Genomic DNA, 17,830 nt, shown 5'->3' with positions numbered 1-17,830 from the left:
ATTCAGGGGTCCAAAGCTAAAACCCAGGTATTTCTGCCCTCTCTCTCCTCCACAACCAGTAGCTTTTTTTAATACCTGAACAGCCCACAAAATACCATTGTTGAGCTTGGTTGCTGCCCAAACATATCCAGGTATATAAGCAAAAGGGATTTTTTTCTGAAGGGGAGTATTGTTCCCAGGTAGTTTCTATGTTATGGGTTGTGTAGCAGAGCTCATTAGGCACATTCACTTTTTTACATGGAGTGTGTCAATGAATTCCCTGACTGCTTCACACCAGACCTTAATCAGACAAGGCATAGACCATGTCTGGGTATGGATTAAAGGTATTTTAAAGGAATGGGTCAACATTGGTTTTTCATATTTCAAAATCCTTAAAGGCAGTGGACACTAATGGTAATTGTCAAAGACTAGCCTTCACAGTTGGTGTATCTCAACATATACATGAAATAACTAACCTGTGAAAATTTGAGCTCAATCGGTCAACGAACTTGTGAGATAATAATGAAAGAAAAAAAAACCAGTCACACGAAGTTGTGTGCGTTTAGATGGTTGATTTCGAGACCTCAAGTTCTAAATCTGAGGTCTCGAAATCAAATTCGTGGAAAATTACTTCTTTCTCGAAATCTATGCCATATCAGAGGGAGCTGTTTCTCACAATGTTTTATACCACCAACCTCCCCCCATTACTCGTCAACAAGAAAGGTTTTATGCTAATAATTATTTTGAGTAATTACCAATAGTGTCCACTGCCTTTAAAGGCAAAGGACACATTTGGTAGTTGTCAAAGACCAGTATTCTCACTTGCCAACTTTCTCAAAACTCAAGTATTTGAGTGAGAAATTACCTTCCTCAAAAACTATAGGATACTTCAGAGGGAGTCGTTTCTCACAATGTTTTATGTTAGTGATAAGCCTATTTTGAGTTATTACCAAACCAGTGCCTTTTAGCCCAGGCAGTCACTAGTGTAACAATGTTTGGGAGTACATGTAGTGGCAGGCCCTATTACATTTGTCCTATTTATAATCTTTATAAAATCAGATTGGTTAAGTGGTTACTTTCCCGCTTTTTAACTCTGTGACATTGGTTCAAAAAAGCACCTTGCCTTTCACCTCTGTGACCCCAATTCAAGTCCCAGACCAGCGATTGCATGTGGATTGGGTTTTCAGCCCTACCTGATTGCATGGGTTTTCCCAATATTGGGGTCCTCCTCCCAAATCTAAAACTAACATTTCTTCATTGCTTCTCTACATAGGTATCTTTAGGCCCACAGGTCGCAGTCCTAGAGGATCCCTTGTTTCATTAACAAAAGAATTTAAATTAAAAATGTTTGTATCAGTAAAACACACCATGTGACCTTACAATGACCTTTGTGGAGGTTTGGACAGCTTTTAACTTGTTTTGTATAAATTAACAAGTCAAGTAGCTTTTCAAAATTCTGAAACAAGTCGTAAGTCACCAAAATTAATCCTTGGCATTACACATAATGTAATACAGAGTATTATGTAATAATCGCGTAAAAACACATAATGTAATACAGAGTATTATGTAATAATCACGTAAAAACATGACCAGGCGCGCTTTTATAAAATGGTCTCGCATCTAAGTCGCACGGTTAATGACTCACTCAGTGATCTCCGGGTTCTACTTCTATGATTGAGACCTATACCTATTTGTTTCTAGACAGTGCATGTTTCTGTTCTGTGAGTCAGAGTAAATTGAAGGTAGCATGACCCTCCAGCTAATGTCCCAATTCCATGCCCTGAGGCTACTTCCATGTACTGGACAATGTAATAGCAGTCATAGAAGTACATAAGGGTTAGAAAGGAGTTCAAGTGAAAGACACTATTAGATAGATTTAATGAGTCATTCAGAATTATCAATATTTCATTTTTGTTGTTCCCCCAAATATGAGTGGTGATTCCAAAAAAAAAGAAGAAAAAAACCAACATTTTCAAATTGAAGATTGGGGTGGGTGAGTGGATAAAATTAAAGAGAAAACATATAGAAGATAATTGTGAATGATGGCATTTTCCTGCACTTTTTGCTTTAAAATGGTAGGACAATAACAAGCCTGACGCTTGAGAGGCACAGACTTTTTTGTTTAGCAAAGGACAATTCCAATTAATCTTAAAAATTATGGGAAAGTTATGTGAGGGGGGATGGGGCACCTAGGTCAAGACAGGGGCAACAGAGGCCAAGACAGAACAAAACAGAGGGCAACAGGGGTCATTGCCTCCAACCTGGCACTACATGTAACTCAAGGGTGTGGCCATCTTGATTTACCTCCATTCCAACTCATTGCAACCAAACTGAGGCTGGACGAAATAATAGTCTGGTGCCATGTTTGCGCAATTAATGTTAGCATTCATTACTGGTATTGGAAACAGAGAACATGACCAAGATGGTGACAGCATGATAAAGGTCTATACTCAGTAAGCTAGAAATCAATGATTCAGGTGAAGCAGTGAGGAGAAGCATTTGTATTAAGTGATTTGGGCACAGCAATTTCCCTCTAGTAAGGGGCACTTCTTAAATTTGTATTTTTGCAAAGAGCACCACAGCAAAACCACAAGGCACCACGGCAATCACTGTGGGTGCGGTTGGTTATTTCAAGGCCTGGTATTAGGGTCCAGTAGCAGGTGGGTCATAGGAGGGGAAATCCCAACTGACAAGGAGGGCTGGAAATATGAGTGAAGGGGGTGTGTGTTTAGAGGTAACAGGAAGGGGTGAGGGTGAGGGACGACTGCATAACAGGAGAGGGGTCATTAGGGGTTCCGATGATGGGCTACAGCAGGAGGTTTCTTTTGGGTTTTGTTACACTGCATTACAGTGACGTTTACAAATGAGCCACAGAGCCTGGACTTCCTCCTGGCACGATTTGTACACAGATAAATTGAAGACATATTAAATTTTATATTTTATGGAGATTACACTGAATGTTATCAATTTCTGAAGTGAAAAAATCGTTTTAGATTTTGTAATTCTTGACTTTATGTGGAAATTGTGACACAAAGTGTAAAATTGTCCATGCAACCAGCATAGTATTTTTTGCCTGCCCCTGGTGCCCCCAGCCCTTGGTGCCCCTTCAAAAGTTTCCAAAAAGTAAGGTTTTCCAATGGAAGAGCCCTTTGCAGAATAAAAGTGTCCTTGCCCAATCAAGGCCTACCCTTCAAAAGTTTTCCATAATTTTAAAGGAAGACGTTGCCTTGGATCGGACGAGTTGGTCTATAAAAAGTGTTTGTAACCGTTTGTTATGGTTATAGAAAGATATTGTAAAAGTAGAATACAATGATCTACACAAATATACCTCGAAATTGCGTGGTTTTCCTTTTACATCGTCGACTAACACGGTCAGCCAGTTATGAGAGTCAAATTGTTTGACTGCCCCTAAATGGCCGACCGTTTGTCTTCGCGACATAAAAGGAAAACCGTGAAATTCCGAGGCATGTTTGTGTGGATCATTATATTCTACTTTTAAATAATCTACCTAACCATATGCATTTGATAACAAAGGTTTCAAACGCTTCTCAAAGACCAACTCGACCGATCCAAGGCAACGTGTTCCTTCAAGGTTTGTCCAATGCAAGACCTTGCCCTCTGAAAGATATAATTCCATTCCTGGTTTAAATTAAAGCCTCACTTTTGAGTCATTTATATTTAAGGCGACTTCATGTAACAGTTTCTCAATCATATCATGTTCAAGTGTAATTGTTGGGCACAGGTGTCTTATGATTTTGATGTACAATTGGCAAACTCACGGCCTACAGGTGTTGTAGAAGCATGTACATGCAGTTGCACTTTACATATCGCCCTTGAACTGCGAGGCAATGTTAACCTATATTTGTGCATACGGGTATGCCCCTTAAAGGGGTCAATTGCTACCAGCCAAATAGCCCAGAGACCAGTTTTCAAGAGGTGCTGCTAACTATTCAGGTTTGGTAGATAAGTGGGATAGCTGGGAAGGGAGGCAGTATCACAGACTTACAACTCCAGTTTGTTAAGAAGAAAGAACCAGACATTGAGCTTTGTTTCACAAGATCAATGACACAGGTGAGAAATCAAAAATGAGGAAATCAGCTGACCGCTTGAAATTTCAAGCATGAGAACCATAAATGATGAAACAGAAATGTTCCCTTTGAATTGCTGAAAATGAGGTTGGGTTCAATATATAATCTGTTTTTTTATATTTTATCTCTAGGTGGAACAGTGCAAAATTTCATAGCTCTGTTCACTGTGGAAATCTGCGCTTACAGCTCATAGATTAACGAGATTTAAAGGGTGTCAAATTGGACTCGTGTTGGCTGAGCAGTTTCTTTCCCCGCCCTTTACTATACCTCTAGCTGTGGACCCACTTCTGACCAGAGCCTGTTTGTATTTGGATTAGGTTTTCAGTCCACACGTGATTGCGTAGGTTTTCTCAAAGACTGAGATTACTTCAACATTATTTTAGGGGTTCATTAGTTAACTACCACAGGTAAAAAAGAAGAAAACCCCCTTCACATTCCCCAACTACAGTCCCAAGAATTCAAATAAGGATTTGTTGAGATAAACAGGGAAATGTAAATGCGTCTCTTGGTACTTTGCACTCAGAGAAACTCAAATAACATAAACTCAAGGAAACTCAAATATTATATCTCTTAAATATACCTAAATGTCGAAAAGGTCATATCATTACACATTTCTTGTTACTACAGCGAACGTTAACCACACCACTCACAAAGCAATGTATTCCCACCCTTCCAACTCTTAAAAACCACCGTCCAAGTCAACAACCGATTCCATAGACAAACAAACTCCAAACCCTGCTTCAACATTTTCCCACAAAGAAAAGGAAGAAAAAACGCTACAGTCAAAAGTGCAACCTTTGCACGTTGTACCGCAAAGTGATGTAACGTATACGAGGGATGGTACCTTCACAACAGACAAAAGTACAGTACGTCAGACAACCCCTTCATGCACCTGAAAATACACACTGTATCCGGGACACATGTTAGCATCTGCAAGTAAACAAGCCTGCAGATTCCTGGGTTTTTCTGGAGGTTTTTTTTCCACCCAGCACAGTTTGAAAAGTAGAAATGCAGGATTTGTTTGTCCCTGGTTACTGGGATACCGTGGCTAGTTAAAGGGGAACCCCACTGAGCAGTCACCAGTGAATGTTGATACTTCTAATAAAAGATAACCGTTTTTTCTCATTGAAGCGTTTTCCCTGTGCAGAAGGGCTTAAAATACCCTATTGACCACTGGGCTTGACATACCCACTGACTGGCCAGAGTCCAGTAGTTTTATCAATAATGGCCGGAAGCCTCAAAGTCAAACAAGTCCTTCTAGTGTATTTTTAAATACCTAACACTTATATTCTGAAGGGTTTCAAAACAGATCCTCCTCCTATTTTCAGAAGAATTATCTCTGTTTCTTATTTTGATTGCCACAACTGAAATAACTCTAAGGTCTTCCAAAGAAATAAACTTAACACCAATGGACACCTAGTTTATTTTGGTGATTTTCAAAGATCTGTCTTCTCGCTTGGTGTATCTCAAAATATGCATAAAATATTAAACCTGTGAAAATTTGGGCTCGCGGTCGTCGAAGTTGCAAGATACGAATGAAAGAAAAAAACACCCTTGTCACACGAAGTTGTGGGCTTTCAAATGATTGATTTCGAGAAATCAAGTTCTAAATCTGAGGTCTTGAAATCAAATTCATGGAGAATTACTCCTTTCTCGAAAACTACTTTACTTCAGAGGGAGCCGTTTCTCACACTGTTTTATACTATCAACCTCTCCCCATTACTGGTAATCAAGAAATGTTTTATGCTAACAATTAGTTTGAGTGATTACCAATAGTGTCCACTGCCTTTAATACCACAGAGATGTTTACCGCCACATTGCTTGCCTGCATTTCTGATATAACAACCCTTCAAGAAGGCACTTAGCAGTGCCATTAACTGCAAAGGCAACCGTGAAATGGATGAAATTTTCACAGGTTGGTTGGATCATGGATGGATGATGTGTTCATTGAAAGCTAGAGTAGGGAGTTAAATTTGCCCTTTAAAAAGACACACTCTAACAAATCACTACATCAGCCCTGGTTGATACCATTTTATAAACCTGGGTTAAGAGAAGCAATTATGGTTAAACACCTTGCTGAAGGGCATGTGTCATAATAAGATATTGAACACACCTTAAGATGATTCAGCCATCGGAACTCAAGTCCGATGCACTAGACTGCTCTGCCATGACACACGTTAAATTACCAAACCTACACTACATCTTTTCAATATGAAATCATGACAAATGAAACAATGCGTGAACATCAGTAGTTTCAAATGTGGGAATTATTCCATCATTTTGTATCAACATTTGAGAACAACTCAACCATGACAGACTAACACACTCAACTTTTCATAATGAGTATTACATTGTAAAATTATGCAGTGGACGATCAGTGGACACTCTTGGTCATTTTTAAAACCACTGCAGAATTCACAGGGAGAATTCCTACCTAAAAAAAATTGAGATCCGGTTTTATTTGTTGTTATCATCATTTGTTTTGTTCTCTTTGATGATCTTCCTTGTGTAGATACAGCCTGCCATTCACTGAGGGATCACGGAGATATTACTATTTGAGTTGTGATACGATACGCAAGGCAAACATTGCATCCAGCCCAGCCTGGGAACCACGGCAGATACAGAAGGCCAGCTACGGGGGGAAACCAGCCACGTATCTTCCCATACCAAGATTGTTTGGCAATTGCTTTTTTCATACCTGATCCAGGATATCAGTGATGTGGGACTGAGTTGACGCTACGTGCGACTGACACATTTTTTCTCATGCTTGTACTTTTTTTGTTGATATCAAAAGAGGCCATCGCTAGCAAACACATCTTGCAGACTTCTATTTATTGATATTGATTGGGAAATTATATTTCTTGCACTGGAGAAAGGACAACACATTGGGAAATTTTATGTGTAGCTTGTATTTGAGTGGTAAATGTCTGTTCAGGGACCAGAGATCGATCGTGTAGTAAACTAGGTTAAGTTTGTGACAGATGAATTCAAGTCCAGGCCTGCGTTGCGTTATTTTAAACAAACCCATGGGATATGTCCTGGGTTTGCCCTTAACGTTTTCAGTGAATAGCCAGTGGGACCAATTAAAGGCACTGGTGGACACCTTTGGTAATTGTCAATGACCAGTATTCTCACTTGGTGTATCCCAACATATGCATAAAATAACAAACCTGAGAAATTGGGCTCAATTTTTCATCGTAGTTGCAAGAAAATAATGAAAGAAAAAAAACACCCTTATTGCACGAATTTGTTATGATTCAAATGCCTGAGAAAACCTTCAGGCCTGAAGTCTTTCTCAGATTGAAATATTTCAGAGAGAAGAATAACCTCTTTCTAAAAAACTACGTTACTCCAGAATTTGAAGGATTGAGGCAGTAGGGATCCTACACAAAACTCATATCGGTTGATTTTGCCGGATTGAGGCAGCAGGCATCCTACATAAACTCATATCGGTCGATTGTGGAGGATTGAGGCAGCAGGCATCCTACATAAACTCATATCGGTTGATTGTGGAGGATTGAGGCAGTAGGGATCCTACACAAACTCATATCAGTGGATTGTGGAGGATTGAGGCAGTAGGGATCATAAACTCATATCGATTGATTTTGGAAGATTAGGGCAGAAATGATCCTACATATCGATTGATTTTTACCCTGGCACAACTTATCCACCCAAAGTCTACTACAATCACACACATGTTCATTCAAACTTGAATGCTCCATAAATCTCATTTAATTTACTTCAGCAGAAAAGGACCAGAGAAAAGGGAATTGCCAATTACATTCACCCCGATCCCCTTTGTCACAGTAATCATTTCTAACTCTTTGAAAATCCCTACAAAAGCAGGAACCATTTACTCCCACAAAATTTCCATTACCAGGCGCAATTACCCCAAGGGCCCCAAGTGCATGTTCATTCTCCGTCTTTTTTTTTTCCAGAGCCCAGCGACGACGTTGAATTAAAAAGTCTAGGGACACTGTAACCGTGATGCATGAATACAGTCTAGGATTCGTCCCATTTTGAACCAAACCTCATCATACACATTGTGAAATTTCTAACCTCCTTTCCAACAGAGGTAAATACACCAGTGCCTTAAAGGTAAGAGATCAAGTAAGTTGTACTTTTTTCAAATATGTGTACAGTTCATTTGGTAGAACTTTACATGCATCATCAAGAAAGGCATGTGCATGCTATGGTTATGGTCCCTTCTCTACGGTTATATAAGTAGCAGTGACCTCTTAGTGACACACCCAAAGAGAGAGGGGTCTGGGAGGGGTCTGGGGAGGGATCTTGGGGAAGGAGGCCTCAGGGGAAGGCGTGGAGGGATGGACTCAAAGGAGCGACTCAAAGAGGTCAATTGACTGGGGAGACTCCAGAGAGGGTACTCAGGGGGGCTCAAGCAATGGTCTCTAGGGCTTGCCAATTTTGTTCAACTTGTTTTATGATCCCATGCCATTTCTACCTCCATGCCCATACCCACTCTTAATTAAATCAAACCCAAACTGGTGGACTCTGATTGTGGTGGTATGCCTGATCCCATTAATCAGTTTACTAAAACAAAATGTGCAGTCTTGAGTCAAACAGAATCAAACAAACCATGCTGTTTGATTTTGATGGACTGGGGAGGTTAGCAGAGTTATACTTATAGGGCCTATGAATGAAGTTTAAATATCAGGGCCCAGTTTCAAAGAGCTGCTCCAGCACAAAAAGCAGCTAAGAACAACAAAGTATGCTTACCAGAATAAGGTTACATCTCACATGTACTATCTGTGGCTGGTATCCTGCTTAATTTTGCTAAGCAGAAACTGTCTTAAGCTGTTTTAATTCTGCTTTTAAAAGCAGCCCAATTACAACGAACTGCTTAAGCCCCAAAAATGATTTAAAATGTTTCTAATCAGCAGAAATGAGCCAGTCACGAAGTAATAACAGCGGTGTTCCACACGCATCTTGCAACAGACTCTCAAATTCAATAAGAAAACTAAGCTTGCTAAAAATTGAGTGCCAGAGTGCCTGTACCTCTGATACTAAAAGCTAGCCAGGGCCCTTTAACTATTGTTAGTGTTCATTTATTGTCTGGTGAGTTTTTAATGTACTTTAATTCCCGACTAAGATTACTTCAAACAGAAATTGGTCTCTGGTATGAGCTATAAAATTAAAAGTTTCAGATTGAAACAGATTATTTCTTTTTTTTTTCAATTCAATACTAACTCATCCTAAATATACAGTGCCTTTAACTGTTCAAAGGAGTCAGCATCTTAACACAGACCTTGATATTTCTACTACTGTCTGGTGTTCAATGAATTACCATCCCCTGAGGATTGATCCTACAGCACATGGAAGCTATTACCAACTGAAGCCGGGGCAGAGGTTGAGAGTGAAAGAAATGTGGAGTTGGGGAATGAGCCTTGATAAATGATATCATGACTGAGTGTAAGATGCATGAAGGCAATATGTGTCAGGGTTAAAAACTAAGGAGCTATTCAGAATAATCAAGATTGAAAATTGTGGATTTTTTCCCCCTCAAAGTTGTGGTTGGTGGGCGGGTCGAATTAGATATTCAGAGGCTTGTTGTATCTTGTATCAAAATGAGGATGCCAGTCTTTGACAACAGGCTATGTGCTTTTAATCACTCTTAAAATTTAAGAAGTACATCAGCTTTTGAAGTAATGTGGTTAGTTTTCAGCCACCATAATTTAAGTTTGAGAAATGTGACCGTCAGTTGCGTTTTTCGCAGTATGTATTCCAATACGAATTATTCTTCCTGCGTGGACTAAACAGCTCCAGATTTTAGCAGTACCTCAATCACACTAATCACCTTTTGAAAAGAAATTTTCACAAGTAAGATTTATTGTAGGCCAATATTCTAAGATAAAAACAAGCAAATGGTTAAAAAAAAAATCAAAGGCAGACTATAGGTTCCCTTTAAAAAGACACTATTTGAAAAAGTGTGTTTGTTTGTAACATTCCTTTGGTATTGATTACCCTGAATACTACAATCATCACCAAGGACACGTTTCCTACAAGAGTCAACTTAAACTGGCAAAAATAAAGTGAAGTTTCCCCCAAAGATTTTTCTTTGGGGAAAACTTCACTTTATTTTTGCCAGTTAACCTTCAACCAATTAGAAAATCTTGACTGGTTATGTTCTGAATTTCTTTCCTAAGATTCAAAGGGGACCAAAGGCCTACTTATTCGCTAGCACAATGTTACTATGTAATTAAACACCGCTTGATTTTAATGTGGGTTGTCCTTTTGTGCAATTTTACTTTCAAAGAAACCTCATACAAGAAATCAATTCCTTCTAAGAAACATAACTTTCTTTTTGATGGCCTAGGCTTTGGTGGGCCAACCCCATTGGTAGGTGTGAAAAGTCCAATCGCACCTGCAAGCCGCATTAAATCATACATGTCCAACACTCTATCATCAACTCCGTGATCGCTGGATAAAAGAAGGCTAACAGTTGCATGTTAGCAAATTTTGTGACTCGCTATCAAATAAATCACTTCATTATGCTGGGTTAATCGTCACATGAAATACAGATGCCTTAGGTAGTATTACATGTGCGCTGCTTGTTCCTTGAAGGTTAAAAATAAATACACATCAGAGTTACATTCTGATGCACTTATCACATAATTTAAATTGTTTGGAGACCTGCTGCAAATTATAGGATTTTAACTGGACCCTAATCACCAGAGCTCTCATTGTAGTGACTTTGTTACACGTTGATTCAATTACTGAGCCCACCTCTGCTCTTGTTTCCCAGGGCCCATTTTCATAGAGCTGCTTAGGCAGAAAATAATGCTAAAACAATTTCTGCTAAGCAAAATCAAGCAGGATACCAGCCACAGGCAGTATAGGTGCTAACATGGAAGTAGAACCAGGCCTTCGTAGGTTTCTACTAATTGACACATGTACTAAAAGGTTTCTACTAGGTACCAATGGGTTTCTTATAGGAACCAACAGGTTTCCTCTAGGTACTTCTAGGTTTTTTGAGGTACAACTAGCTTTCTATACATGTACATAGTGTAGGTACCAGGCTAGCAAGGCAGTGATGTCAGAGTTTTTTACATGATACCTGAATAACATTTATGTATCAGGCTTTGTTAAAACATGGTTAAAATCACCCAATCCAACTTTGTAGAAATTATTTGAAGTTGTGTCTACACTGAAGGAAGTAAATTTAATGTAAGACCAATAATACCTTTCTTGCACTCAAGACACATATTTAAGACTCAGACTCAACTAATTTGATTAGCAACTTGTCTTGAAACAAGTCTTGGAAAACAGCACTTAAAACGCATGTGAGCCAGACTTGAGACTTGCCACTGCAAACCATGCTGCAACTGAGCTCCATAGCCATAAGCCCACAATCGAACTTGCTATGTGGCCTTACTATAAAATAAAATAATAGCGAGTCAATGATTGATCAAAGTGTGTGGAAGTCATTCGAACGCCCTGGCACAATATCAATGTCAATATGTACCTTTGCAGAAACAATTTACATTTATGAGTTAGGGTTTGAGAATGAATCAATATGGATGATCGGATATTGACAGAGTTGTAGTATAAACTAATCAGATGGTATACAATCAATATTTTATTACATTTCCGATCAGTTTGCTACCAATAAGGCCTGGACATACAATGAGGCCACAGAGGTCATTTTAAAGACAGTGGACACTATTGGTAATTGTCAAAGACCAGTCTCCTCACTTGCTGTATCTCAACATTATGCATAAAATAACAAACCTGTGAAAAAATTTGAGCTCAATTGGTCGTCACAGATGCGAGATAATAATGAAAGAAAAAACACCCTTGTCACCTGAAGTTGTGTGCATTCGAATGCTCAATTTCGTGACCTCAAATTCTTAATCTGACGCCTCAAAATCAAATTCGTGGAAAATTACTTCTTTCCCGAAAACTACATCACTTCAGAGGGAGCCATTTCCCACAACGTTTTATACTATCAACCTCTCCCCATTACTCGTTACCAGGTACGGTATAATGCTAATAATTATTTTGACTAATTACCAATAGTGTCCACTGCCTTTAATGATGTTAAATTTGCATCGAGATAAAGAACATAAAGAATCAAAATTCTCCCAAATTTTGCTCAGGTTTTATTCCCGGAACTGGCTCAGAAGTGTGAAAAGAGCTTTATTATGTTTTTTGAATTTTTTCATAAACTGTTTTTATAAATGCTGCAATATGGTTTTTGTCAGCCTAGAGTGCTGTCCAGATACAGAGAGGTCTTTCTTCAAACGTTGTTCTAAGAGTTTGAAGGCACACTCCTGCCATACATCAACATTCGACATCCAAACAGTGATGAATTGCTTGGCCAAGAGGGGTTAGGGGTTAAGCTAGGAGTAGGGCAGCTTCAGATAGGTGCTTTCATCACAGCTTTGTGTTTTTTTAAGTCCAATGCAGACATTTAACAAAATATGCGTAAGGAAGACAAAAATCTTTTAAAGGGAAGGTTAAATAATTACTGTTTTGCTGAAAACAAGACTGTTAAAAATTTAGGTTATTTCAATGGAGAGGTTGTCTTTCTATTGTTTGCCTGAATATGTTCATTGTTTGTTTATAATAAATTAATTTGTGTCGGTTGTAGGGGGGGGGTGAAACACCTTTTGGTAATTGCTCAAAAAATTAATCACATAGAGAATCTCTATGGTGGTACAGAGCACTTGATAGTTGTTGATAAACAAACATTGATAGAAACGACCCCTTTAAAGTAATGTCATTTAAAAGAAAGAGGTAACTTTTCACTAAACAACTTAATCTGAGAAATCTGAAAACATACAATTCTATGCAACAAGGGTGGTTTTTTTTCTTTCATCCTTGTAGCCAAAGTTTCACAGGTTTGTTATTTACATGTAATGCATGTACATGTGTGTTGGGATACACCAAGTTAGGATACTGGTGTTTGACAATTACAAAAAGTATAGCCTTAAATAATAATAAACAATTATTTTATACTTTATAGCGCAAAGTTATAGTAAAGTCTGAGGGCAATTTGTTTAACAAATTTCTTGACCTTTCTTTAATATTACATATGTAGGAATGGACGACGCATAAAAATCTTCTCTGTAAACATGTATCTACCTCAAATAAATCAAAGAAAGTGACTAAGTGCCTGGTTGACAAAACCCAGTGGTGCGAGGCAAAGACAGAATAACAAATCAATTTTTAAATGAAATTCAAAGAAAAAAAATTAATACAATTTGTATGGATAACACAATACACGTTATCGTATCAAGCCTTAGGATATGCATCACCTGCGGGGAATGTGAGCAAGTGTGAAAAGCATTTCCTGTTAAAAATGCACGGGTAATTACGTTGGACTGGACGCACAATTACATGGCACCTAGCGTGCGACTCTGCACGAAACCGCTGTAAAAGCACAAGAGGGAGCAGAACCCACAGTAGGGTGATGTCCTCGCGCGACGTCGGACACCTGTCCGAGACGACCGGCCCTAATTGCATTAGGTGGTGTTGCCGGGCAGCGATTATGCCGATTTGCAATTCATTCGGGCAGATTTTCTACCTCTTAACAAATCCCGAGGGGGGATCGGATTGTGTAAATGAATTTGGTTAGTCCCGCAGATGGCCGGACCTTTAAAGAAGGCAGAGGAACCTCGCCTTCTACCGTCCATAATTTCTAAGTCTTGGGTTGGGGGAGGGGGTGGATAGAATGCGTGGCATTGATCAGTTTTCTGTCACAGAATACCACAGGGCTTTTCAAAATAATCAGTGTTTTAAATTCTTGTTTCAGTTTCCCACAACAAAAATGATAATATATTATTAATATTGAAAATATTTTTAAAATCCAACTGAAAGTCATAGAAAATTCAGTAACAAAAAATGAATACAAAATATTGAAAGCTGATAATGGGGTGGTTGAGTGGGTTGGGTTCAAATAATTGTGGTGTGATCCCTGGCAAGGTCTACAGCAGTATAGGTAAAATGGCTTCTCACTTGCAACCCCTGAACAAAGGTATTGACAAAACAGAAAGACTGCCAACATTTGGGCTAGATAACTCAGTTAGAGCACCAGCATGTTAATCCGGAGGTTGAAGATTCAAAAGCCGTCCTTCTCAATGTTTATTTATTCAACCCCAAATTATTTGTCAAATAATTTCTGAACTCCAAGTCAAGTGTAAATGTGGTGTCTAATGAAAACTAGCCCAAAAATCTGCGAAAATTTTGGCTCAATTGGTCATCGAAGTTGCAAGAAAACGGTGAAAGAAAAACACCCTTAATTCACAAATTGATGTGCTTTCAGATGCTCGAAAAAGGCTTTAGGCCTGAAGTCTGGGTCAGATTCAAACAATTTAGTGAGAAATTATCTCTTATTTAAAAACTATGTTACTTCAGAGGGATTTGTTTCTCACAATACAGCTCTATCAACAGCTCTTCGTTGCTCATTACCAAGTAAGTTTTTATACTCATAAATGTAAAGCACATTGATACAGTTATTGTGAAATGTACTATCTAAGAACTAGTCACTATTAATTTATTAATTACCAATCTTGTTTCGTGCCTTTAAAATAAAAAAACTCAACATGGTAATTAAGAACAAGGTAAAAGAGTCAAGGTCGGTGAAGTTTGGCCTCGGCATGTTTGCCATACCAGTAAGTACCACAGGTAGATGTGTAACATGAATAGCACCCAAGTAGACTCCAGAATGCTTGCCATGCCAGAGCTCTGAAGGAGCCATGGCCCCAGGCCTCAGCTCACTTTGGCTCACTCAACCTTTGCAAACTTCTCCTTCCAGAAAGAAATAACAGGGCTCGAAATTGGGGCAAAATTCCACAAGAATGCTGGGCTTGTAGCTCAAAATGTTCTCCAGACTAGAATTTATTTTCCAAGACCAGAATCTTTGTGAGAAATAACTTTCTTCAAATCTCAATTCTTAAGTCCTGTGTGTGTAGACGATGTGACCTAAGTTTACATTCAAACCGCCCTCTGTTGACAAAACACTGTTCCCGTCATGTTTTGCCGGGCAAAAAGACGCATGGTCATGGTAAGATTGCGTGTGGGCTATACTTTCTAGCTGGCTGTCCAGTTGATTCAAGCTCTGCACACAGACAACATTGGTAATCAAAGACCAGTATCCGCACTTTATATCCCTTCGAATTATGCTACAGAGCTAATTCCAAGGAAACAAAAAACAAACAGGAAAGTTAAACCCAAACACAAACCTATGTTTCACTGCAAACCTTTGTTCATATTGCACAATTGATGCAATTTTCCTGCAGAAAATGACTACTTTCTGGGATTTTGACAGAGTTAGCTATCATAGTATAAACATTTAAATTGACTTCAGGGGAACTTGAACCTGCAACCTCCAAATAACGTGCTGGCATTCTACCAACTGAGCCGTCTAGCCCTAAATTTCACAGTCTCCCTATTGAAAGAAGAAGGCCTATGACAAGTTTATGTCCTTCATTGTTTTACCAGATAAGTCTGGTCCAGAATTTTTAACAACAATATATGAAGGTTCTTCAAACTCCCTCAGCTCTCTGATTTATTCAGTGATATATGATATAGGTCTACCTTGTGTGATTTGAACCAGCTTACTTGTCATTTTTGCACAAATCAGGGATTCCAAATTCTCTGAAAATATGTGTGCCTTGGGCCCCGTAGAATATTAAGTATCCCAAACAATGCTATTTAATATCCGGCTATAAATTTTATCAGGGGATAGTTGTGATAGATGTCATATTTATCTATAATTTGTATGCAACCGATAGTGGGAGATTTAGCAGGGACAGAATAATGTTAGCCAATCTGGGCAATACTTCAGAAGTTAGATCAGTAGTGACTTAAAAGCACTGCTCCCGACTTCAGTAGAGGGAGCTAGATTGTTTTCCATTATACCTACAGGTGTCCAAATTGACTTTAAATTTAACAAATTAGGTGTCAAAATACTTAAAGGGTGCTTACAACATTGGTAAGATTAAAAATTTAAATGTTCTTAGAATTGCATACAATGTGTTAAACCCACACAAATTGCCGCACTAATGCCCTTTTAGTCCTGGCAGATGTCTTGTAAGTAAGTGAAAACTCCTATGTTTTAAATATATAAAGTGATATTGCCGGTCAGATAAAGTTTGGACTATGAGGAAAACACAAGCCTTGTGGTCTCGGGGACATTTTCTTGGAAGTTCCAGCCTGAATAGAAGGAATAGACAACCTTTATTCTATTAACACCATTTTGTTATCCAACAATTGATGAGTCACACTTTGAGGTTGAATAATTACGAATCTATGTGTCTTCACAGAATTCATTACTGCTCGGATACTTCCATATTAGTGTTTAGCACCTGCACCTGTTCATACTGTAAGGAACAATACTCTTTCTTTGGTCACATGGGTGCTATAGGAATATCGGTGCCATTTGTTGGGGTCCGAATGTTGTATGACCAGGCCTCAAAGTAACACATGTCACCATGGTACCCACAGCAATAATGCTTTTGCTGTGGTGCCCTTTGCAAAGTTCCTATTCAAATGTACATTTTCCATCATAGCAAGCCCCTTTGAGAGCGTGGTTCAAGGTATGCACAACACAATGTGCAGTCTTAGTCTGGCACCCAATATGCACACCTGCGTTTTGGGGATTAAAAATAGCTTCTTATCGCAAATTTCTCGATAAACATTACTGATTTCTAATCAATAAGTGACACTTCTGACAAAATCATTTTTCAGAATGCTTTATTTACTACCATTACCATCTTTAAAGCAAGTAGGCTACTATCCGATAAAAAAATTCAGATGGGGGGGGGGGAGTATTACTAAGTGCTCCTAATCACACTTATGTCATCATTATCGACACATTATACAACTCTAACCTCATAAGGGGTTTTGACACCCAGTTGCATATATATCAACATCCAGATTCCTGATGAATTCAAATGACATTCTCGTTAGTTGGTATGGCGACAGTATACACTGGCCTCCTGATGACACATCACTGTGCATACAAATCAGCCCTCTTCAGTCCATACAAAGTATAAGCCCCTTGATATGATAAGGCCAAATAACAAAAAATACCAGTAGATTGTTCCCCCTCATCGTTGAGGCTGCATCCTTTTATTAAATTTTTTTATTTATATTTTTTAGTACACATTTTCCTGTGTACTTCCCATTAAACTTACTAATAATTTAAGAACTTTTAACTACATTAAGTATTGCGGTAGCTTTAACTTGAAGAATTGGTGGCCATAGTTTGAATAATTAAAATGCTTGGCGGCCACCTTTGAAAGAAATTAAAAAAACAAATCAAAAAGGACCCCATCCTCTTTTTGGAAAAACCCGGACGACAACTGGTATTTTTTTTACTTGGCCTAATCAAAGAATTGCCTCTCTTTAATTCCACACGGATTAGTGGTCCACCAACCATTCACCACTTCGGGTACCGGGGAAACTGTCTGCTTACCAGGGTGAAGTAGTTAAGTCATTGAATTTCATGGCAAGGACAAAAAAAATCACTTGTAGCGGACGAGCATTAATCCGATAATCAGACAGGAAATGCTTCTTCAGTAAACAGAAGAAGATTTGATTCATTAGGTTTAAAGTTAACTGGGTCTTTTGTGAAAAGAAGAGCTGTATTGATGAATCCAAAGAGTAAACTACCAAACAGAAGCTTCAATCCATTAAAATCAATAAACAGGATAACCTTCTCTACTCTATCAATGGAAAGAAATACAACTCAATACAACTCCGGAAAGTACTGAGTATACAGTGCTTTCAAACACACA

The 17,830-nt window shown here is 38.6% G+C and overlaps 1 protein-coding gene across 3 annotated transcripts in view; it reads right to left on the bottom strand.

The window, feature by feature from the left end:
- The window catches only part of LOC139938207 (uncharacterized), a 91,395-nt gene that overhangs the window by 48,434 nt on the left and 25,131 nt on the right, over positions 1-17,830 (bottom strand). The gene's annotated exons all lie outside the window — the stretch shown is intronic.

This window comes from Asterias amurensis, chromosome 6, assembly GCF_032118995.1.
Source record: "Asterias amurensis chromosome 6, ASM3211899v1".
Taxonomy (NCBI): Eukaryota; Metazoa; Echinodermata; class Asteroidea; order Forcipulatida; family Asteriidae; genus Asterias; species Asterias amurensis.
The sequence above is the reverse complement of the archived record's forward strand: the minus strand, read 5'-3'. Positions and strand labels throughout refer to the sequence as shown.